This window comes from Cryptomeria japonica, chromosome 2 (genome assembly GCF_030272615.1).
Source record: "Cryptomeria japonica chromosome 2, Sugi_1.0, whole genome shotgun sequence".
Lineage (NCBI taxonomy): Eukaryota > Viridiplantae > Streptophyta > Pinopsida > Cupressales > Cupressaceae > Cryptomeria > Cryptomeria japonica.
Genome location: NC_081406.1, coordinates 409959068 through 409984728, shown reverse-complemented (window position 1 = coordinate 409984728; position 25661 = coordinate 409959068).

Genomic DNA, 25661 nt, shown 5'->3' with positions numbered 1-25661 from the left:
GACTGTTAGTCACATCACCGATAAGAGGTGATATGAAGTTGTGTGTTGGCATGACAAGTTGTAGCCAGTAGAAAGGTTGGTTGTTTTGCTTGTGATAATGTTTGTGATAAAGAGGTAAAGTGACAAAGAGATCAAAAACCACTAAAGGTGAAGATGTGCTACCAGTGTAGTGTGGACTACCGGTTAGCAGAAAGAGAAGGTCTCACCGGTAAGGGCTTATGTCGGTATGAGTTTGTTGAATGTTCAAATTTAAACTGACCTTGTGTCTATGAGCTGAGTGTATGCTGATGTGATGCCATGTGGAGCTAAGGTGGCAAGCATGCAAAATTTGGTGAAGTTTCCATTGACATGGTTGTTGGAGTAGTTAATCGACATTAATGAAACAACCACAAATCATGGCTCATCAACAAATTGATGCGGCTCAAGGAAGAATGAATGATAGAGAAAGATCAATGAGTTGTTGGCACCTGGATCGAAGAAAAGAAATCAGATTGCAACAGGACCTCGAGAAGGAAACAATTGGGTCATAAATGAGTTGACAGATTTCAAGGCCGAAAATCATGGTTGAGATTGCTATATTTATAAAACATGCATTGGATGATGGAAAAAGCATACAGATGCATTCCTCCAATGTAGGTGATCGATCCAAGGTAGATTGGATCGGATCTGATGAAGATTTGATCAATGGAAAAAACCCTAACCGACTGAATTTGAACTGGTTTTTGGCGAGAAAGTTTGAGTTTAAATAGAGTGACTTCAGACAGATAGAAGTGATGCTGAAGAGTGAAGAAGAGAGTGAAATTGTTGTCTAAGACCCAAAGAAATAAATGATTGAAGTGTTTATGAGTGAAGACTATACCAGTAGGGAGAAGCAAGGTAAATCGGTGAAATGAATAAACTGCCAAAGTGAGCATAAGGTGCAGAGATGAAAATATGAAGGAAGCAACGTTGGATAGAGAGCAATCAAGAGTGATTTAATTTCAGCATGACAGAGGGAGAGAAGATTAAGAAGAGCTATAATTAGCACAAAGGATGAGTTGCAGTGTGTATTGAGCTAATAAAAACTGGTAAGATAGAAACCGGTAGTGCAGAACTTTGAAGGGTTGCAAAACTTCATTTGCAGCAAGGATCTCATTCATATACTGATTTTTATATGGTTCTTAGTGCAAGGGTTGTAGCTTCTTTAGGTTGTATCCTATAAATTATGTATGGGTTGGTGCTCTTTTGAGTTGGTGCTCACAAATTAGGGGTTGGTGATCCTTGGGTTGGTACCCTAAAATTGTAATCAGATCTTTTACATTGTGAGGCTGGATTGGAGCAGAAGATCTCCAATAGCTATTCTCACCGAGGTTTTTCCCACATTGGGTTTTCCTCATATAATCTGGTGTTGTGTGATGTATTCTTGTGTATAAGTTATGTTGATGTTATAGAAAATCCTTTCACACACTTAGTTTGTACTATTTGAGTTACCAATTAGCACTCAATTTGTTTTATATATTATCGGTTATCTCTATTAAAGAAAAAGTGTTTAAATCACTTATTCACACCCCTCTCAGTGATCCATTGTTTCCAACAATTGGTATCAGAGAATAGGTACCCTGTTTTGTCTAAGCATTCTCTAGCTTGTGTAGATCTTGTCAAGTGTTCACAATGGAAAGAAACAAATCTTCCTCCTCAAAAGCCCCTATGTTTGATGGTGTCAACTTAGCCTTTGGGAGTAGAAGAATGGAAACCTATTTGTCCTCTCTAGATTGTGATGTATGGATGTCAATTGTGAATGGGTATACAGTCCCTAATAATCCTCCTATTGATCCAGATGCTAAGAAGGAATATGAGAACAATGCTAAATATCAAAATGCCATTCTCAGTGGGTTATCTGATAATGAGTTTGTTAAAGTCATGCACTACTCCTCTACCAAAGAAACTTGGGATAATTTGCATAAGATAGTTGAAGGTGATGCTAAAGTCAAGGAAGCCAAGTTACAGACATTCAGAGCATAGCTTGAGGGTTTGAAGATGAGAGGTGAAGAGAAGATTGATGACTATCTCCAAAGGATTGATGAAACAAAAAACACCATTAGAGGGATTGGAGAAGAAATAAAAGATGAGGTGGTAGTGAAGAAAGTGCTTAGATTTCTTACATCTAAGTATGATACAAAGGTCTCAGCAATAGAAGAAGCAAAAGATCTAAAAGTCTTTGAAAGGATGAGTTGTATGGTTTCCTAACTGCTTATCAGATGAGGACTGTTGATACTGAGGCTGTGAAGAAAGAAGTTGCAATCAAAACATCAAGAAAAGGGAAAGAAAAGTCTACTCATGATGGAACTGGTGAAGACATTGATGACATTATGGCAAAAAATTTTAGAAGACTCGAGATGGGTTCAGGCAAATACAAAGGCAAGTTGCCTTTGAAATGTTTCAATTGTGGAAAGATTGGACATTTTGCTGCTAAATGCCCCTATGGTGATAAGAATGAACATGATCAAACAAGTGGTAGCAAATCATACGGTAAGGATAGGAAGAAGAACATCTATTGACATGGTAGAAGAGGCTACCAGAAGTAGAGAAGTCTTTACACACATGAAAATGATACCATAGATGAGAAAAGTGCCTCAGATGATTGTTACAGTGAAGATGAAGTCAGAGTAAACCTTTTCATGGCTCAAGAGGTTCTGGTACCTAAAGAAGGAGAAGAGAAAGAGAAAGAAAGAGAAGTAGATCTTGAAGCAGATCTCATTAGTGCTTTCGATGAGCTAAAGAAAACAAGAAGAGATTTGAAGAAGGTAAAAAGGGTTGCAGTTGGAGAACAAGAGTTGTTGGAGCAATCTCTTGAAGAGTCCAAGAAAACTATCACAGATCTAAAACTCCAACTAGAAGAAGAAAAAAGGATTTGTGAAGCCACTAGCACCAGTCTAAATGAAAAGGAGAAGGAGCATCAGAATCTAGAAGCAGAAATAGTGAAGCTCTAGAAGGATTTAGAGAAAATTTAGGAAGAAATGAAATTGAGAAGAAAATATGAAGGCAACACTGAAGCCCTAGACAAGATTTAGAGAAAATAGAAGCAATCTAAAGATACAGGTGGCTTAGGTTTTCAAGAAGGATAAAGTTCAAATAGCAAACACACATCTAGTAAGGAGATATAATTTACCTCTTCAAATGAAGGTGAAGAGAAGAAGACATTCACGATAAGCAAGGATACCGATAAGAAGACATATGCAGATGCTGCGAGAAACCGCCACACAAACCAATATACTCAATCAATGAACTAGAGACCATACTCAATATACTGACATGCAAATCCAAGGAGAAATGCAAGTGTTGATCATGAAGGATTCACTAGAGTTAGCAGCATGAAAGGAAGACCCCCAGTGAGGCAGTCGTTTGCAGGTTCAAGACAACCTAACCGGAATGTTCCAAATTTCCATGGTTATTGTCACCGGTGCAATAAATTTGGTCATATAATGGCATATTGTAGGAAGATGAATCTAAACCCTAGTTTTGAGAGTATAAACTCATTTTCTGCATTACAAAGTACAAATGTCACATGTTATAATTGCAATGAGTTTGGTCACAAGAGTTATGAATGTCGAAGTAATATGCAAATGTCCTATAAGAATGCCTTGATTACATCTTACAGTGCTAATGTGAAATGTTATAGGTGTCAAAATTTTGGTCACATAGAAGGTATTGTAAGCTGAGAATCAACAAGCAAAAAAAAATAGTACTGGATGAGAAGTTAGAAACAAAACCAGAACACAAAGTGAGAGAAGAGGAAAAGAAAGAAGAGAAACAGGTTTGGGTAGAGAAAGAGAAAAACAAGACACAGTCCAGCCTAATTGTGCAGATTGCTCTACATGCTAAAAGGAGGAATCTATGGGTAGTTGATAGTGGTTTCTCAAATCACATGACTAGAGACAAGAAAAATTTCATCAAGCTTGATGATTGGAATGGTGGTTCAGTCCCGTTTGGTTACAACTCCTCCATCAAGATCAAAGGTTGGGGTACACTAAATATTGATGGAAAGATCGAGGCTCATGATGTGTACTATGTGGAAGGACTGAAGCATATCCTGCTGAGTGTAAGTCAGATGTGTGAAAAAGGATACAAGTTTACATTTGACTCTACTGGTTGTCAGATAAGAAAGTAGAGTATCGGTCAGGTTGTGGCAGAAGGAAAGAGGATAGATGGTAATGTCTACAATCTAAAGGAATGCATGATGGGACAGGTTGATGAAAGTTGGTTGTGGCACCAGAGTTTAGGCCATGTGAACTTTGATATTCTGGTTAAGATAAGAAAGAACCGGTGTGTGAGAAACATACCTCAGATCATAAAATAGGCAAGCACATTTTGTGATGAATGTGTCAGAGGTAAGCAAGCAAAGGTCAGCTTTATAATAAAGGATAACACCTACAGACCTTTGGAGTTGATACATACAGACTTATGTGGGCCAAATAGGAAAAGATCATTTTTTAGTGAAAGATATTTCATGTTTCTCATAGATGATTACTCAAGAATGACTTGGGCAACCTTCCTGCATGATAAGTCAGAAGAATTTGAGAGATTCAAGATTTTTTAGGAAGATGGTAGAAAATGAAAGTGGGTACTGGGTAAAATGCTTAAGATCATACCGGGGTGGAGAATTTTCTTCCAATGAGTTTGTTGAGTACTGTGAGAGACATGGAATCCAAAGATAGTATTCAGCTACAAGGACACCTCAACAAAATGGGGTGCTAGAGATGAAAAATAGGACAGTGAAGGAGATGGCTAGGACTATGTTAAATGAGGCCAACATACCTGATATATACTGGAAGGAAGAAGTTCATACTACAGTCTACACATTAAACCAAGTATAGTTAAGAGTGAACAGTAGAATGACTCCTTATGAATTATGGTATGAAAGGAAACCGTCACTCAAACACTTCAGAGTGTTTGGAAGTAAGTGTTTCATCAAGAGAGATGCTAAAGGATTAGGAAGTTTTGATTCCCAGAGTGATGAAGGAATATTCTTGCGATACTCAACCAATAGTAAAGACTACAAATTATACAACAAGAGATTGAGAAAGGTGGTTGAGAGTATAAATGTGGGAATAGATTAAGACTCACATAGAGGAAAATCTACATCGACACCCTATATTAATGTTTCAGATGATGAGCATGAAGATCAATCTGAAAATGGACCAGTAGAGGAAGCACTAAGCAAGAACACCAACTAGTATGTGTAGAAGAACCATCTAAAAGAATAGATCATAGGAGATTAAAATGAAGGTGTGCAAACCAGAAGAAGACTAGCCCAGAATAATGAGCAGGTAAATTTTTGCCTCATGACAGAACTAGAACCCAAAACTTTTGATGAAGCTAGAAAAGGTGAGAAATAGGTAGATGCCATGAATGAAGAGTTGACACAAATTAAGAAGAATCAAACATGGGAACTTGTTCCTAGACTGACAGACAAGAATGTCATAGGTACCAATTGGGTCTACTGGAATAAGATGAATGAAGAAGGCAAGATAATCTGACATAAAGAAAGGTTAGTTTTGCAAAGGGTATGCTCAAGTGGAAGGTATTTACTTTGAGGAAGCCTTTGCACTAATTCCTAGATTAGAGGTGATAAGAATATTTTTAGATTTCTCTGCCTATAAAGGTTGAGAAGTCTACCAAATGGATGTCAAATCTTCCTTTTTGAATGGTAATCTTGAAGAAGAGGTATATATCAAAAAACCAGAGGTTTATCTTTTACATGATTATGAGAGTTTTGTATGCCGATTGAAGAAATCGTTGTATGGTTTGAAGCAAGCTCCCAGAGCATGGTATTCCCGGCTGGATAAATACTTGAAGGAGCAAGCCTTCAACAAAGGAAATGCAGACAGTAATTTATATGTCAAGGTAAATGGAGATCACATGATTATAGTGGTTGTATATGTGGATGACATTATCTTTGGTGGAGACAAGGACATCATGTGCAAAGAATTTGCAGATCAGATGAAGAAAAAATTTGGGATGTCCATGCTAGGAGAATTGTCCTATTTTCTTAGTTTGCAGATCTCACATCAGAAGAAAGAAATTTTCATCTCCCAAACCAAGTATGTGAAAGACATGCTGAAGAAATTTAAAATGTAGGACAACAAACCAGTAAGTACTCCCATGATTACCGGTTGTAAATTGAGCAAACTAGATGAGTCACTGAAAGTTGAGAAAACACTGTATAGGTCTATGATTGGTAGTCTTTTATATTTAACATCTAGACCAGATATTGTACAATTTGTTTGCATGGAAAGAAGATTCCAAGTTGATCCTAAATAGTCTTACCTAAATGCAGTCAGAAGGATCTTCAGGTATCTACAAGGAACTATCACCTATGGCTTGTGGTATCCAAAGAAAGGAGACTTCTCTTTGCAGGCTTACACTGATGTAGAATGGGCAAGAAGTATTGATGATCATAAAATTACAAGTGGAGGTACTTTCTACTTAGAAGGCCAGTTAGTATCATGGCACAACAAGAAGCAAGATTCAATGTCATTATGTACTTCTGAGGCAGAGTATATAGTAGTTGCTACATGTTGTTTATAGGTTTTGTGGATGAATTAGACACTTAAAGACATACATGTGGAGATACATGAACCTATTTCAATCTAGTGTGATAACTCAAATGCAATCAACATCTCCAAGAATCTGGTAATGCACTCAAGAACAAAACACATTGCAATCAAATATCACTTTTTGAGGGAGAAGGTACCAGACAAGGAGGTCATAGTAGAATATGTTCCAACTGGTGAGAAGATTGCTGACATATTTACCAAGCCACTTCCTTTGGGCCCATTTGAGTACTTGAGACAAAATATGGGAGTTGTCCCACCATTCGACAACACTTAAATGTGTAGGAGGGTGTATGGTTCAGGGGGAGTCAACAATTGTTAGTATTATCTGACTCTTGAATCAGGAAGCATGGACATGTATAGGGAGAGAATGTGTCTTAAATGGATGTAGGCAAGGGAGAGATTATGGGTAGACTCTAGCAGTATGATTGGTGTATGATTGGTGTTAGACTAAGGTTCCCTTTGCCATTGGTGTCAAATGGGGAGAGAAACCAGAACAAAAAATGTTGACATCAATGCCAAAGGGGGAGATTGTTGACATTGAGTTGTCATTGATGTCAACCGGTATTGCAGGCTACTGGTAGAGGTATGTCACCCGGTATGAAGAAGATTGAACCAACATAAGGAAGATTAACATGAAGACTTGTCAATCGGTATGGTGGAAGACAGGTAGGTATTGAGACTGTTAGTCATATGATCGGTAAGATGTGATATGAAGTTGTGTGTTGCCATGATAGGTTGTAGCTGGTAGAAATGTTGGTTGTTTTGCTTATGATAATGTTTTTGATAAATGGGTAGAGTGACAAAGAGATCAAAAACCATCCGAGGTGAAGATGCGCTACTGATGTAGTGTGCACTACCAGTTAGCAGAAAGAGAAGCTCTCATCGGTAAGGGCTTGTGCCCAGATTAGTTTGTTGAATGTTCAAATTTAAACCAACCTTGTGTTGGTGAGCTAACTATATGTCAATGTGATGCCATGTGGAGATGAGGTGGAAAGCATGCAGAGGTCGGTGAAGTTTCCATCAACATGATTGTTGGAGCAGTTAGTCGATATTAATGAAACAACCACAAATCATGGGTCAATAACAGATTGATGCGGCTCAAGGAAGAATTAATGATAGAGAAAGATCAGGGAGTTTTTGGTGCCTGTATCAAAGAAAAGAAATCAGATCGCAAGAGGACCTAAAGAAGGAAACAACTGGGTCATAAATGAGTCGACAGATTTCAAGGCTGAAAATCATGGTCGGGATTGCTATCTTTAGCAAATACGCATTGGATGATGGAAAATGCCTATAGATGCATTCCTCCAATGCAGGTGATTGATCAAAGGCATATTGGATCGGATCTGATGAAGATTTGATCGGTGGAAGAAACCCTAACTGCCTAAATTTGAATTTGTTTTTGGCAGGAAATTCTGAGTTTAAATATAGTGACTTAAGATAGATAAAAGTTTTGTTGAAGAGTGAAGGAGAGTGTGAAATTGATGTCTGAGACCCAAAGAGATAAATTCTTGAATTTTTTATGAGTGAAGACTGTACCAGTAGGGAGAAGCAAGGTAAACTGGTGAAAGGAATAAATCGGCACAATGAGAATAGGGTGCAGAGATGAAAATCTGAAGGAAGCAACATTTGATATAGAGCAATCAAGAGTGATTTGATTTCAGCAAAACAAAGGAAGAGAAGATTAAGAAAAGATAGAATTAGCAAAAAGACTGATGTAGTGTGTATTGAGCTAATACAAACTGGTAAGATAGAAATCAGTAGTGCAGAACTTTGAAGGGTTGCAAAACTTCATTTGCAGCAAGGATCTCTTTTGTATAACTAAGTTTTATATTGTTTTCACTGAGTTGGTGCTTAGTGAAGGGGTTATAGCTCCTTTAGGTTGTAGCCTATAAATTATGCAGGGGTTGGTTCTCCTTTGAGTCAGTGCTCATAAATCAGGGGTTGGTGTTCCTTGGGTTGGTACCCTAAAATTGTAATCAGATATTTTACATTGTGAGGTTGGATTGGAGTAGAAGATCTCCAGCAACTATTCTCACCGAGGTTTTTCCCATATTGGGTTTTCCTCGTATAATCTGGTGTTGTGTGATGCAATGTTGTGTATGAGTTATGTTGATGTTATAGCAAATCCTTTCACACACTTAGTTTGAACTTTTTGAGCTACCGATTAGCACTCAGTTTGTTTTATATATTACCAGTTATCCCTATTGAAGAAAAAGTATTTAAATCACTGATTCACCCCCCTCTCAGTGATCCATTGTGTCCAACAATCATTTCCTCCCTAATGTTTTTAATGTCCTCTCAAAATTAGTCATTGGTTTGTATGATGTAAAATTAATAGGAGTACTTTGCTTTGAAATGTCTCCTACTGGTTTGGATTTCTTACCAGTCAATTTCATCTTCTTTGGTTCTTCTTCAATATCAGTATCCTTAGATTCTACTTGAAGTATGAGATATCTACCTCTCTTCTTTGTTGCAGTCTACTTCTTTTCATATACCTTGGGTATTGGTTCCTTTCTCATAGCTCATTTCTTTTGTCTCTTCTTCTCTGGGTTCAATGGACTCCATAAGGCAAAAGTCAGTGGTTATAGTGGAAGAGATATCCTTTTAAAACTATTTCACCACTTCATCAAATAGCCTTTAATCTCATGCTCGTCTTCTTTTGAAACTCATTAAAGCATCCATTCATGGCAACATGAAATGTATTCTTCACAGCATTAATGCTATTCTTTATTGGGTTTGTAACCTGGATGTCCTTCAACCATTGAATGTCACCAATTCCTGGTATGGAATTTTGAAAGTAGAAGAATAAACCAATCAAAAGTTGACCATATTTAAACTTTTGACTATTGTCCCTCTTAATTGATTTTAAGTTCGACATCAATTGACTTCTCACTACCTCACATAAATCATAATCTACATTCTCTTCCATCATCCTGTAGGTAGCATGCACAGTAGAAAATGGTACATTGTTCATCCTACTAGAATGGAATAGCCGATAGCCAATAACCATAGTTGCAAATCTGACTATTGGATCTGCAATGTTGTTGACCGATATAGCACAACTGTCATCAGTGGTCTTTGTCAGTGCAATCATAGTCTCTTTTAAAATTATTCTCAATTTTGGTACTTCACCGGTTTGGAAGAAACCAGTAACTGCATGAATATATTTCTTTGTGATTGTGTGTGACCTGTCAAGATACATATTCCCTCCATGTACATGACAAAGGATAATCCTAACATGTTCTTCCTCAAAAGCTTCAATAAAATATGTTGCATTATGAAAACCCTTTTCATAAACCCTAATATATTCAAGTTTGATTTTCCCGCTCTTATCACATAGAGATTTGAGTTGTGAATAGATTGCCAGTGATCCTAGATCCTCAATTTTACAGTCTATATAACTGGTCAAGTCATCTTTGATCAAAACACCTTGCGTAAATTGAGACAATGTATTATAAGATTCTATTTTATCTTATTCCATTGACTTCATAGCTTCAGCGGTAATCATAAGACTCTCTGCTGATGTAGAAGACGATGCCATTCTAGATAATCTTTATTCGAGAGAGAATAAAAAAATAATACCTTCTTCTCTTCACATTGGTAGGGTTTCTGGTTGATCTCTTGTATACACACCTATTTTACATTATCTTATCTTTGAATCTGGTTCAACTTTTGATCTGTAACACAAATCCATTCACAATCTGCTAACAATTCTCTATTTTGCTCTGCAAGTGCTCAAAAATTCTTCTTTGAATGCAATTAGGGTAAAAATAACTTAGTAAAACTTTCTTTTATAAACTTACCCACTACATTAATTAATCAGCCAATAGGGTAACAAACCCTAATTACCACTTAATAAACTCGCCTATACCAATAGGTATATAACTGGTTGGTAATCCTAGAGAAAACAGATAGTAAATAATATCAACAATTCTCATAATACAACTCAAAATGCAAAACTCTCTCACCATACACTCTTTAAGGGGCCCAAAAGTAGATTTACCGATATGCTCCCCTTAGGCTTGTCGAAAAGCTCAGTTCACCGGTGCATGATTCTCCATACCAAGTGAAGGGTTTGATTCTTCTGCTGGCTTGTCCTCACTTTTCTTCTTCCAAATTTTGTTCATCTCCACTCTGGATTCTTCAACATCGACCTTCTTCTTTCCTTTCTAATCTTCAGAGTGGTTTACCATTTTGTTCTTCTTGGTTTTACAGAACTTAGCCATGTGTCTTGGTTTGTGACAATGATAGTAGGCCATCCTAGATGCTCTCCAGGGTCTTACATTACCTCTTCTAGTTCTCCTTTTGTGTTTCATAGCCACATGTCCATAGTTATTGCAAATTGTGCAAATCACATTTGTTACCTTCTCCATCTCAAATGGGCTGAATCGGTTGACATAGGGTTTTTTCCAGTTCATGTTTCTCCGGTTGTCATAGGTCCTTCTCTAGTCACTGATACGTCTTGGATTCATGTGAGGTATCAGATTGTTCACTCCATATTTCCATTCAACTGATCTATGTCCATATATGTTGCATGTGTAAAAATGACCTTCAAATCTTCTAGACACATATCTAGAATTAACATTATAGCTTGTTTTCTCATTAGGTTTGCTTCTAAACACATTAGCAGTATGTCCAAGTTTGTGATAGATAAAGCAAATAGGTTTGAAAGCTTTCTTACTGGTAGGCTTCTTAGCCTTAGGAGCAATTTTACCTTTATGCATGTTTCTCTTGGTACCGAAAGGTTCTCCTTTCTCAGATGTATTGAATACTAGTCCAGATATGTCACCTTTCATCCTCTAAGATTGGATCTGTTCATACAACATAGAGGAGCTCTTATTGAATTTTTCAAGTTTCCCATTAGCCTCAGTAAGCTATTTGGTAAGAACAAGTCATTATGCTTTGTAAGAGTCTCTATAAGAGACATTGTCATTTAAAGATCTAAGTGTAATGCTTCCTTCTCTTCCTTCTCCTCATGACAGTGTTCATGCAAAGCTACATTCTCTTGCTTGATCTTAGAAATCTTATGATCTCTCTCTTTAATCAGGTCTTCAACTACCCTCCTTGCTTCAAGTTCTTGACTCATACGGATTGTTAGGGATTCAAGTTCTCTCCTCAAATTTATCTTTTCACCATTCAGTTTCTCCACTTCTTAAGCCAGTGCATCAATGTTGTCCTCAACTGAAGAATTGTTGTCAGAGATCTCCAATAATTGCTCAGTCATCTCTCTCCTCTTAACTTGTGAAGCTTTGAATCTTCCTCTCAGGGTTTCAAGCTCTTCTCTAGTTGTATCAAGTACTCTAGCCATCTCTCTATAACTCATATCCCCCTAATGTCTTTAGGGTTTCCTTTCAAATGATTAAGCCTTAAGGAAGTTAGGCTTTGATACCAATTGATATACTTATAAAGCATTGAGAGGGGGGGGTGAATCAGTGATAGAAAAAACAATAACACTTTAAACACAGATGGGTAAAAATAATTAACCAGTTTACTTAAAACTTTACATGCAATCCAAAGTGTTATAAAAGCATCTACAACAAGTAAAACATCCACCATAACACAAATGTTTATATGTGGAAAACCCAACTAGGAAAAACCATGGTGAGATGGGACTCATAGGTTAACTATCTACAGAAATAGGTAATTGACTGGTTAAGATCTACAAAGTTCTCTATTAGGAGCGAATCCTGTTAAAGATCCCAAAGCCCTGTTAGGAGGTACACCCGGTTAAAGGTAGTACCCTGTTAGGAGTAACCTCGGTAGAGGATTTCAAACCCAAACTAATGGATCATCTGGTTAGATGATTTGTATAATGAATCTTGTTAGAGATTACCTGGTTAGGGGATTTAACTGTTGTAGTGTTTAGAAAACAATAGATGGTATGACCTAGAAATAGCACATCTTTCTTGTATAAATCCTCTTCTTCTCACTCAATACTACATCACCGACATTAGAGTTCATGTCAGCATAAGAACCTCATCACAATTTCCTAGGTTGAGTGTATCTAAACAATCTTTCATAACATATCATAGATCACAGCCAAATCTGTCGGTTAGAGATAACTCATCACGACCGGTGATAATTCATCACACAAACAGTGAAACTGGTTGGAACATCAATACCGGTTGAGTGTTAACCGCTTCCAACTCATAGACCAATTGTCCTCCATTTGCCTCCTTGTTGATCTTCATTGTATCTCCAAACTGGTGTTAGTAGAATTGACCAAAAACAATTGTCATTCTTGCATATACCAGTTTTCTACATATAACGGTTTAGACACCTTCAAACTGGTTGGACTTCTCTATACAAATGATACCAGTTTGCAATACTAAGACTTAGGAGTAGCACCAGTTTTTCTTAACTAAGATGACTATGACAATGTGAACTTATGTGTGTGTGTGTATGTGCCATCAATGACAACACATAAAGTCATCCATTACAAAAATCATTATCAAGACAACAGATACATGTGTAATGTAAAAGGAATAATGATGATGATATATGATCATGCATATGAATATGATGTTACGATGATTCATATTTATAGGTGTTATTGTGAGATGGATATGTATAATGGAATGCAAAATAGATGCATATGCAATGAAGTGAATCCTAAAATGATTGTGAAATGATCTCTAAAATGATATAAAATGAAATTAAATGGATCTTATAATGATTATGAAATTAAATGAACCGTACCATAATGTAAGATGAAATGAATCCTAAAAAATGAAATGATATTATATGTACATGGCAATGAAATGAATCCTAAGATAAAATAAATCCTATAATGAAAATCTGAAAGTGATATAGAATGGAATAATATACAATGAATTGTATAAGGAGATAATATGCAATGAAATGAATCCTATAATAAGGTACGATGAAATTAAATAATATGAAATAAAATGAAGCCTATAATGAAAGACCATGAATGCTAAAAGGTAATGGTATGCAACAAAAATATAAAATATGGAATGAACCCTAAGTGTATGTGCGCTAGATAAATGCAATCTTAAACAACTGTAACTTAAATGAATGCAACCTAATACATAAATGTAAACAAAATGACTATGCAAATGTAAATGGGAATGAATGTTTTATTGTGATGTACCAACCATAGTATAATAAAATATGTGTGATAGAAGAAGAAGAAGAAGAAGAAGGGGGAAAGGTGAATAAATTGGAGTTGTAAGTCAAAATGGAGTTGCGGGTCAAACGAAATGACAAATGAGGTGAATGGAGGATGGGTGGATGGATGTGATTTTTTGTGTAAAATAACGAGAGAAATCCTAGTTTTTTACATTGCAATGGATTATCTACACCACTAGCTATAAAAGTCAGTATGTTGTGAATATCTGATGCATGGACTAGACTTTCAAATAATAGGTTGTCTTAGTGCACCCAAGTTCATAAACAACCATGAAGTAAATATGAAACTTGTTGGATTGTACAATAGAAAACATAAAACACATGCCATAAAAATATGTCCCAATATACACCAACCAAGACATACCAAGATACAAAATGATCAAGGCAGCCTTGAATAGGTATAGTCATAGGACACAAAATAAAAAACAAAGTGAAAAGACCAATCATACTAATGACACACACATGACCAATTGACATCTCTTTCCAAGAGTAGGATGGGATCTATATAGACTGTCAGACATTGGAAGGATTCATCCCAATGGGAAAAGATAGTAAATATGATTGATAGGTGGCAAAAGAAAAAGTGGTGGTCCAAGATTTGTAGATAGGAACATTGCCAATTCGATTTGATGAGAACGTCATCGATGGGTGTTTGGTCGATGTGCAAGTCAAGATAATCTCAGATGGATGGGAAAAAAGATTAGTATACTGGGGGAAGCTCAATGTTATGGGATAAAGCTCAATGTGATGGGACAATCCTTATTCACATCTCTGAATGTAGCTTATCATATCAACAAGAAGAAGAAGGTGAGGGGAGATTAATTATGGGATATGGGAATATGATCAGGGTGAAGAGTATCTACATAGAAGGGAGAGGGATGATAGGAATAGAAAGAATCAATGGTGAATTAATTTCTCACATCATTAAATAAATATGGATAACGGGGTGGGTGGCGGGTGAATGCAAGTAGGCACGACGAGCAACCAAAGAGATGGTGGATCCAAATTATTTACCTTGCACCTAGGAATAGGTTTTTATCACGGTAATTTCCCATAGCGCCATATTGTGAGTGATTTCCATTGATGGATGAAAATATTTTTCTTCTTTTTTGATTTTTTTGATTTTTTTTTGTATTTTCTTGTTTTTCCAATTTTTTTATTTTTCTGCTTTTAAACATTGGGACTCTCTAAAGTTGAGGTATAGAATGCCTTTAAATGGATGATGTTCATGTTGGAAATTGACACTCATTGGATTCATATGTTGTCATTGATGGCAACAAGATTCTATAGAAAGCATATATCAAAAGATACCGACATTTGGAGGCATACACCAGCAGATATCGGTATTGGAGTATTCAGGGTCATCACTGGCACTGGCATCGGCATCCAGCACTTCAATGAAGCTAACATCAGTCTGGATCCTAAAGGTTTTATTTGTAAAATTATTTTGTAATAATTGTATAGGGCTGATATTGAATATATTTTGTATTGTAAGCTGACATAAGGTATATTGTTTGTAAAGGGTATATAAGTCAGTCTGTTAGGTCCTTTTGATAAATATCGAAAAAGGTAGAAGAATTGTGTGATGCAAAGGATATGTATTTAAGTCATTTTGTATGCAAAAGTAATATCATGCTATGATCAGTAGATGGTTGATAAAGTATTACTGGAGGAAAGGAGATATCGGTGGAAGGGTTTAGGGTTTATGACCGGTACAAAACAAAACTTTAACTAGAACTCTTTATGGCATTATAGATGCATTTTGTGAGTTCACCTTTACTATTTTATCTTAGCCGAAGCTTGTAGTCAGTGAGACTCTTCTGTATTGAGCAGTGTCCTCTAGGAAGTGTGCCTTCTTGCATTTGCAGGCCCCCATGCTATGTAATATCTTTCATATGGCTAGTGGATTGATATTGTGGGTCACAAATCCCACCGTGGTTTTTCCTCTTTGAGGTTTTCCACATATAAATTTAGTGTGTTATGGTGTTCATTCATGTGGTTGGTTTATTTACTTCATGTTATATGTTTCTTCATTTACTGGTTTATATGTGTATATTATAAAAGGTTAAAATCTTGTATTAGTGACAGAACACTGCTTCACCCCCCCTCTCAATGTTCTTGGATTCATTGTATTCCAACAATTGGTATCAATGCTTGGTACCTCAAAGGAAGTTTAACAGCTTGAGGAAGATCCTGAAATTGAAATCATTGAACATGGCTATGGAGAAGCCACTTGAGATGGCACTTAAGGATTACGATGCTGAAAGGATGAAGAACTTGAAACTACAAGATGAATTGAATTCTGCTAATGAATTTATTCTTGCTCTGCAAGAAAGGTTATCATCAGCTCAAGATAAGAGAAAGGAAATTTTACAAAACTAGGATGATGAAGAGAAAAATGCACTTAAAAAAAATGTCAAAAGATGAGTCAAGCAAACATGCTCATGAAGAATGAAATGCAAGACCTGACTATGAGGATGTCAAATGATATTGAGGATAGAAAGAAGCAGGAATAAAATGTTTCTATATCCCTGAAGAACAAATATGAAGAATGTCGCAGATTGTCTCATGAGAATGATATGTTGAAAACTAATTTGGTACAATCTCATAATAATGAACAAGATCTTGAAAGACAAATAATAACTTTGAGAGATGATCTGACTACTGCAAGTGAGTATAAATAAAAATTTAGGATTAGTGCTACACAGTTGGATGATTTATTGAAAAGACAAAGCCAGAGTGAAGATTCTAGATGAATTGGATTTGTACAAGGTGACAGCTCTGGTACTGCAAATGAAGATCAGACAACCGGTATGCAGAAATCATCAAACCAAAGGAAACCGGTAAGGCAATCTAATGCTTACAAATTCAATGGTAGATGTTTTGTCTGTAATAAATCTGGGCATATGGATAGACAATGTAGAAATAGAGAAAATCAAAACTATAATTTAGTTCCTGATCAATGTACAAATTGCAATAAATATGGTCATAAGTCAAAAGATTGCAGAATGAATGTTAAGTGTCATGCATGTGGAAAGTTTAGTCATTTAGCTAGTCAATGTAGGCCAAGGAATGACACTAGATATGTCAAAGCAATTCAAAAGAACAATGTTACATGTTATGCATGCAACAAAATAGGTCATATTGCTAAGTACTTTTGAAGCAAGACTACACCAGTTAGCAATGATAAAGAAAATGAAAAAGAAAAGAAAAAGGTAGATGAAATACAACAAGATCACACCAAGAGATGGGTTAGAAAATCTGAAGAACCAAGTGGAGATGCAACTACACCGGTAACTGCACCATTAACTCCACCAGTAGACTAGAGCATTCCTGCACCGGCAAGAAATTCAACTGGTAACTAAGGCATACTCCTTAGGGGTTGGAAAATTCATTGCAAATCTTACATATTCCCCGAAAGAGATCTGGAGAGTGGTATTGATCATTGATGAAGGTTTATCCAGCATCCGGTAGGGTACATTTCTAAGAATTTATGATAGTGATGAATTAGGGTTTACTCGGTAATAAAAAGGGAAAATGGACTCATTTTCACTAATCCAGCACTTGAGAAAACTTGAGCGAAGCAAAGGTGAATCACAGGAGATCAAGAGCGAGCAAAGGAAATCTAAAGGATTTCCAACAGTTATCTGCGTGGTAATCAAAATCTTTTAACCGATGACTATTATCCAGGTATTTCTTTGAAATGGCATTTGGATCATCATCTGCTCTTACTTTCATTATGAATCCCACTGTTGTTGAGGCTAAGGATAGGGTTAGACCTATTTTCAAGGAAGTTCCCCAAATTGCTATGAAGGAAGACTCTACTGGCACATTTTTGAGGGTTCTCGATGGTGCGGTTTATGTGGAAGATGTCAGGGCCTATATTCACTACACATTGGAGGATTTAGGAACTGAGGAAATCAAGGGAATGTATCAATCTGTGATACTAGGCAGCTCCAAAACAATCAAGCCGGAATATCAAATTATTGAAAATCTAGGATTAACCGGAATCCTGTATATACCAGAATTGAAGGATGAAGTGATCAAATATGTTCTAAGAAGGGTCCATAATGAATTTATCTGGCTAGACCAGACTTGCATGATCACCAAAGAAGTTATTCAGGCAGTCACCGGCTTACCCAAAGTTGGATAGGACTAGGAAAGAAGATCTCCAACATTGTCGTTGAAAAGATCACTAGCACAACCCATGATGGAAGATTGATGAGGGTCATCATCATCAAAGACACATATGTGAAAATTTCCAACATGATCATCGACTACAAGGTAACTCAATCAAGTTGATTGAACTCTATTGCCAACTCCTATATCCATGTTGCACACCAAATGATAAAAAATAATGAAAAGTATGGGTTGTGTGAATGGTTAAGGAGTGAATTAATGTTTAATATTGGCAAGATCAAAGGGGTTAAGAAAGGAACTTTCCAATTTTCCAATCTTATTGTTTGTTTGATGTTATACTTCATGAATGAGCTACTTGGTTTAGGAAAGAAGCATTGGACTCATGACATACTGGTAGGCATGCAGATCAAAGATACAATCACTGGTCTTGGTAGTAATAGGGATGAGAAGCTTTGGGGCTACTTTAAAACTTTTTCAGGAAAACATAAGACTGGGGGAGAGAATCTCCAAACACATTGTGGAGAAATACTCCATTGATATTTGCTTCATGGTAAAAACAAATGATACACTAATGGAAGCAGTGGAACCTAGAACTATATGGGTCACTGAATTGGGTTATGAAGTAGATGACAATATCTTGGAGTTATATGCTAAAATGTTGATTGATTCTCCTTTGGATGATAAGGTTGAACACTTTAGCACTAAAGAGGAGAAGGCTCTTGAGGTTAAGATTGGCTTCAACAAGAAAAGAAGAGAAACAAAGATAGACAAAATGTCTTCATTTGTTTAGTATGTAATTCATGGGATAGATATAGAACTAGGTTCTAGATCTAAACCGGTAGATCAACCGACAACAAAGAGTTCTCCTAAGGTGAAGACGCTTGACAATTTAATTTCTTCTATCACTTCTGACTCTGATATAGAGGATAATAAACCTCTTGCATTCAAAAGGGTACAGAGGAAGAAAGATGACAAGCCTCTAGTAGAGGAGAAGAAGGTGGAACCAAGGAGGAAGCTAATAAGAAAGGTAACAACTGCATCCACACCTCCGGCAAGGAAACCTACTCAGAAGAGGCAGCCTGCTCCATCCGCTCCTGGAATCCCTAGAAAGAAGAAATAGAGTGTGATAGATGAATCAATTGAATCTGGTAATGTTACCATCATCCCCCTAATAACTTGTGCAGAATTGATAGATGAGATAACTAAAGAATGAATGTTGAAGAATGTGTGGAACTTCTATGAAGATTTAGATGATAATGAGAAAAATGAAATAGAAGAAGCAATCTTGTTATATTTAGACATATATAAGAAGGCTTTGGTAGATATTTTAAAGGAAATTCCCTTATCATTGTATAGGAAGTTAGATGCAAGGAGATTAGTGTTGGCAATATTACAAGGATATTGAGAAGGTTGTTGATGATTATGGACATAACTGATTAAAGATGTTTTACTATCTTGATATTATTATTTTGTCATTGATGTCAAGAAATTGATTTTCTAATTCAGTATGATGTTGCCATATCTTAAGAAATATGATATGAAGATTATAAAGAAGTCGGTAAAGACACAGGAAAGAATATGATGAATAAAGGGATAAGTTATTCAATGGGCAACTCTACCAAGTCAGACAATGATGAGATCTTGATGTTTTAGATTGTTCTAACATCATACATATGTTGTAAAATGTAAAGGTCAATACTATACTATGATTATCAAGAAAAGAACCTAGTCGGTAAACCCTAAGGTTATCGCAGTCGGTTAATGAAGACAGAATGTCTACCGAGTAAAGTTTAGTATTCACTGAGTTGTAACCGAGCTATAACAGAATGCATTAAATGTTTACATGTGATATTTAATGAAAGATGCTGATGAGCTGGAGCGAATTAATGATTGGCAAGCCGTAGAAAAAGTTTGTTAATGAATCTAAGGCAATGGAAAGACGACAAGAAGATCTACAGCTCAGATTGAACCGCATTATCCTAACACAAGTTCCAAGATGAATGTGCAAGTTCCGAAGCGGGGTAAAATGTTTTCAGATCGAAAGATACAATGAACCTGGACAAGATTGAAGATCTGATGGCTATGATTGATCATGGGAAATGTGATCAAGGAGATTAAGCGGTTAGAAGATTGTTTATAAATAAGGAACTATTGATAAACAATGGATGCAGGCAAGTGTATGCACAGAGATGCTACATAGTGATTACCGAGCACAGAAGCTTGAAGACCTATTAGAATAATAGAGTATTGATGCCCAGCAGATAGACAAGATTAGTTCTATGTCTAGATTGTATTGAACAAATAGAAAACTGCTTTAGCATTTTAGATGTGAATTTGCAGATAGATTGTATTACTATTATTTTGTGAAAGTGACAGGAAATCTCTTAACCGAGTGGACTTAACAGTCTTATATGTAAATCCTCTAACAAGGTGACATTCTAATTGAGTGTTTGAAATCCTTTGACAAGGTCACTTCTAACAAAGTGAAGATCCTAACAGATCTGAGGGAAATCCCTTAACCGGGTCACATCTAGCAATGTGTTTTGTAATCTTTAATAGGATTTTCTTTTAACCGAGCATACTCTAGAAGAGTATATTTCTTAGTGGGTCTGAAATCCCATAGTGGTTTTTCCCTATTTGGGTTTCCATGTTAAATCTGGTGTTATGCGGTTTATATTGTTCATATGCTTTTGAGTTTGCATGTTTGACAATTTTTTATTATATGACTTATATATGTTACGGAGATTGAATCTGATGTTTTTATGGTGAAATAAGTTTGTATGATTCACCCCCCCCCCCCTCTCATCTTGTTGGTTGTTGGATCTATACTTATATTAAGTATCAGAACTATCAATTGGTATCAAAGCTTTGGACTCCGAAAGGAAATTTTAAAGGCACTTGAGTTAAAGATCCAAAGATGTATAAGAGGGATGCACCTAAGCTGAATAAGTCAAGTTTCTCTACATGGCAGAAAAGGATGAAGCTACATCTACCAAGAGTTGGAGAATATGCTTTATACTATCTAGAGAATGATTTTGTTGCACCGAGCACCTATCCATTGAATATGGAAGAGATAAAGGCAAAGCAAGAACACATTCAAGCAATGATTGAAATAACATCTGCATTGACTGATTTTGAGTTTAATGATCTAGAAGGCTGCAATGATGCAAAGGCAATGTGGACTAAGCTCATATCTGTATATGGAGGAGATGAACATGTTCAAAGAGAAAAAGTTGATAGTCTAAGAGGACAACTTGAATCTATGAGGATGAATGAAGCTGAGAACATAACCCAATACAGTACAAGACTAAAGGAGATTGTAAATCAAATCAAAGGAGCAGGAGGAACTATTGAAGAAAAGGATGTGACAAGTAAGTTGTTAAGAACCCTTCTACCTGCCTATGCAATCCGAGTCTCTGCAATCAATGAATTGAGGTATGTACCTAATATGTCAGTTTCCTTGGATGCCACTACTGGTAAGCTACATGCATTTGAGTTAAGCAATTTTGATAACAGTGGGTCATCGGTAAATAAAGTTGAATCTGCATTTAGTTCTTTTCATCTGAATGAATCTAATGATTACAAGGAGAGAAAGTATAAGTACTCTGAAGGAGATCATAGTGGAGAAAGTGAAAGATTTTGGAAGAACATGGAGGAGGTACACAAACTGTATGAAGAAATCAGAAAGCAAGAAGAGTTTGAAGCAATATTGGCCAAAAGGTTACCGAGAGGCAAAGGTAAGTATAAAGGAAAATTACCTTTGAAATGTTTCAATTGTGATAAGATTGGACATATGGCTTCTAACTATCCTGACAAAGATTTCACTGAAAAGAGAGATTACCGAGATGACAGACAAAAAGATAATCTTTACAGAGGACACCGAGACTTCAGAAGAAGAGATAGAAAGACATGCTTAATTGCTGATGAGGAATCTGAAGATGATAAATCAGATGAGACTGATACAGAGGAAGTTGTTTATGTGGCCATCAAGGATGGATCAGATGAAGAAAGGTATGAAGAAAAAGCCCTAATATCTCACATAAACCTAATGGTTCTTGGATTATAGATAGTGGATGCTCACATCATATGACAGGAGATAAACACAAGTTTGTTATGTTAGAAGATTATGATGGAGGCTATGTTAGATTTGGTAATGATGCACCATGTCTGATAAGAGGTAAAGGATCCATAACACTTCTTGATAAAGAAAGATGCAATGATGTTTATTGGGTTGAAGGTTTGAAATATAATTTGTTGAGTGTAGCACAGCTAAACAACACAAGTTATTGAATAGAATTTCAGAAAGGAATTGACAAAATTCATGACAAGAATGGAAAGTTAGCTGCTACCGGGACACAAACAAAAGGTAATACATTTCACCTTGACTCTACTCACAACAAGTGTTTGCATGCAAAGATTGATAATACCTGGTTATGGCATAAAAGGTTTTGTCATGTTAATTTTGACAATCTGATCAAGATAACTAAGAAGCACAGAGTAATAGGTCTACCGAGTCTTGAAAAAACTAAGAATGCTATGTGTCAAGGATGCCAGATGGGTAAGATGACAAGATCTAGCTTTACAAGTAAGTCCTACACTTCTAAGGGAATTTTAGATCTTGTGCACACTAATCTTTGTGGTCCTATGAAAGTTCAAAGTTATTATGGTGATAAGTATTTCATATTATTTGTGGATGATTATTCAAGGGTGATGTCAGTAATGTTTTTAAAAGAAAAATCAGAAGCTTTTCAAATGTTTAAGTGGTACAAGGCTAGAGTTGAAAATGAAATAGGAAGACAACTGAAATGTCATAGATCAGATAGAGGAGGAGAGTTCACTTCTAATGAGTTCAACCTATTTTGTAATGATCATGGTATTAAAAGACAAGTCTCTGCACGAAGAACTCCACAGCAGAATGGAATAGCTGAAAGAAGAAACAGATCTATTGTGGATTGTGCTAGAACACTGATGATTGAGAAAAAGTTTCCACAAACATTTTGGAGAGAAGCAATAAGCACAGCTGTTTACACCTTGAACCGAGTTCAATTGAAGAAAGGTACTTTGAAGACACCTTATGAAATCTGGTATGGCAAGAAACCTAATGTAAGTTATTTTAAGATCTTTGGAAGCAAATGCTATGTTCATAAAGATGATAGAAATGGCAAGTTTGATCAGAAAAGTGAAGAAGGAACATTTCTAGGATATTCTTCTAGAAGCAAAGCATTTAAATATCTGATCAAATCATCTAACAAAATAGTAGAAAGTGCAAATGTGAAAATTGATGAATTTGCAGAAAGAACTGATGACAGGAATTCCAAAGAACCAGAAGACTATGATGAATTTGTCTATGTGCAACCAAGAAGTCCTATCAAGATAACTGTTGAAGGAAATAAGGAAGATATCTAGTTACCAAGTGATGAAGAAGATCATACAGAGCCTACCGAGCCTGTATTAGCCAAATATGTCAGAATACACCATGCACCAAGTCAGATTATAGGAGATAAGGATGATCCAGTGATGACAAGGAACAAACTGAGATAGAACACATGTTTGATATCTGAATTTGAACCGAGAATAGTGAAAGAGGCATTCAACAGTGAAGATTGGATAAATGCTATGACTGAAGAGATTGATCAAATCAAGAAGAATGACACATGGACACTGGTCCGAAGACTGAAGGACAAAAATGTAATCGGTACAAAGTGGATCTACAGAAACAAGCTAAATGAGAAAGGTGAAGTCATTCAGAAAAAAGCAAGATTGGTTTGCAATGGTTATGCCCAAGAAGAAGGAATTGATTATGGTGAGACTTTTGCACCTATCGCTAGACTTGAAGGAGTTAGAACATTGTTGGCATATGCTGCTTTCAAAAACTTCAAGGTATATCAAATGGATGTAAAATCTACATTTCTGAATGGAATATTAGAAGAAGAAGTTTTCATTGAATAACTTGAAGGATTCATTGAAGACAATAATAAAGATCAGGTATGTAAACTGAACAAAGCTTTATATGGTCTGAAACAAGCACCTAGAGAATGGTATGAAAGATTGCACTCGTATTTGATTAAGATTGGTTTTGTAAGGACAAATGAGAACAACAACATGTACATGAAGAATGATGAAAATGGAATACTAATCTCAGCCATATTTGTTGATGATATTATATTTTGTGGAAATGACTCTTTATGCAAGAACTTTGGAAATGAAATGAGCAAAGAATTTGAGATGTCATTAATCGGTGAGATAAAGTATTTTATAGGTTTACAAATACTACAAATGAAAAATGAAATTTTCATTACTCAATCCAAGTACATAAAGGAAATCTTGAAGAAATTTGGAATGGAGGATTCAAAGCCAGTAAGTACTCCTATGACTACAAACTACAAACTGTCTAAAGATGAGACACTCTACCTATCCATGATTGGAAAACTACAATATGTTGTTCACAGCAAACCAGATATAGCACATGCAATAGGTATTGTTGCAAGATTCTCTACAGATCCTAAAGAAATACACATGACAACAATCAAAAGAATTTTTAGATACTTGAAAGGCACTGAAGATTATGGCTTAGTATATCAGAAAGGAAATGATTTTGATTTAACAGTTTATATTGATGCTGATTGGGTAGGCCACATTGATTACAGAAAAAGCACAAGTGGAGGAGCTTTCTTCTTAGGAGAAAGACTAGTGAGTTGGCTTAGCAAGAAACAAGGATGTGTTTCTCAGTCAACAACCGAAGCTGAATATGTTGTTGCAGCATTGAACTGTACCAACATTGCATGGATCAAACAATTGTTGGAAGGTATAAATGAGAAAGTTACTGAGCCAGTAACTATATTCTGTGACAATACTAGTGCCATTAATATTTCAAAGAACCCTGTTATGCACTCTAAGACAAAGCACATATCTATCAAATATCATTATCTTAGAGAAGAAGCTCAAGAGAAGAAAGTGGTGTTGGAATATGTTAACACAAAGGAACAAATAGCTGATATCTTCACCAAGCCACTACCAAAGGACACTTTTGAATATCTCAGAAGTAAGTTAGGGGTCCTACCCCTATCTTTTACTCACTGACCGAGATCGGTGAAAGCATCACTTCAATGAATCTATTGAATATCTTTTAAGGAGCTGATGCTGGAGTGATACACTTTAGAATGTTTTTCTGAAAGTGTACTGGAAGTAATACTGGGATAATACAAAAAATGATATAGGGAACAAGAATTGTAAACAAATGCTCTGACCAAGACTCAGTTGATACACAACAGCAGGAAATAACTTCTTACAGAAAGAAATTATCTTTTAGTTCTATTCTTTTTTTTGGCATTTTTGTCAAAGGGGGAGAAGACCAAGGAGAAGACCAAGAAGGAGAAGACCTACCTAGGGGGAGAAAACTGAGAAAAGACTACAAATTGAAATAAAGACTAAAAATAGAAGAGAAGTTTGATGTATGGGGGAGAGCATTTCAGTATTTTAGAATCACAGCAATCCAAATTTTTTAAAGGTCAAATCAGTTGGTTTTGCCATCAATGCCAAAGGGGGAGATTGTTGGCAATATTACAAGGATATTGATAAGGTTGTTGATAATTATGGACATAACTGATTAAAGATGTTTTACTATCTTGATATTATTATTTTGTCATTGATGTCAAGAAATTGATTTTCTAATTCAGTATGATGTTGCCATATCTTAAGAAATATGATATGAAGATTATGAAGAAGTCGGTAAAGACATAGGAAAGAATATGATGAATAAAGGGATAAGTTATT